Here is a 615-nt window from a genome sequence, read left to right as displayed (position 1 = left end):
ACTATGTTGGGGTCGGCTACCAGTCCAACCGGTTTCAGCTAAGTACCAGTGTTTTACAAGGAGCGACTGCCTATCTGACCTCCTCAACCCAGTTACCTGGGCAACACGATACCCCTTGGTTAGACTGGCTGGCAGACTTTTTCAAGCTTCTGACTACCTGTAACGACTGTCAAAGATGTAGGAATAACAGCCTAGTGACTAGTCATAACTACTGATCTCAACTTGATGAAATTTTATCGGACCAAATGAAATCTATTTGATGTTAAATGAAATGAATCAAGAAAATTGTTTCATCCAATCCTAAGGTCTGGAAACGGACTTCTATTTCTGGTTTTCGCTGTCTATTCGTCCGACTGACATTCTGACAGAGAAGAATCATCATTTGTGATTATTTCATCTATATAGAATTTGGGAACAAACAGCGGTCGCTATTATAAGTATTCCCATTTATCTTTTTGATATGTTAAGCGTAAATCAGCCATTATTGCGGTAAATTCCGTTATTTTGCTAATCGGAATCAAAACAGAAACATCTCTGGCAAACGCCCCCGGGTGGGCTCGAACCACCAACCTTTCGGTTAACAGCCGAACGCGCTAGCCATTGCGCCACGGAGGC

The 615-nt window shown here is 42.6% G+C and overlaps 1 non-coding gene across 1 annotated transcript; it reads right to left on the bottom strand.

Moving 5' to 3' along the window:
• Positions 1 to 542: 542 nt before the first annotated feature.
• Trnan-guu lies at positions 543 to 615 on the bottom strand. Its single transcript has one exon. It is a non-coding gene; the product is annotated as a tRNA-Asn (tRNA).

The sequence above is a fragment of the Trichoplusia ni genome, chromosome 21 (assembly GCF_003590095.1).
Source record: "Trichoplusia ni isolate ovarian cell line Hi5 chromosome 21, tn1, whole genome shotgun sequence".
NCBI classification, from domain to species: domain Eukaryota; kingdom Metazoa; phylum Arthropoda; class Insecta; order Lepidoptera; family Noctuidae; genus Trichoplusia; species Trichoplusia ni.
The sequence above is the reverse complement of the archived record's forward strand: the minus strand, read 5'-3'. Positions and strand labels throughout refer to the sequence as shown.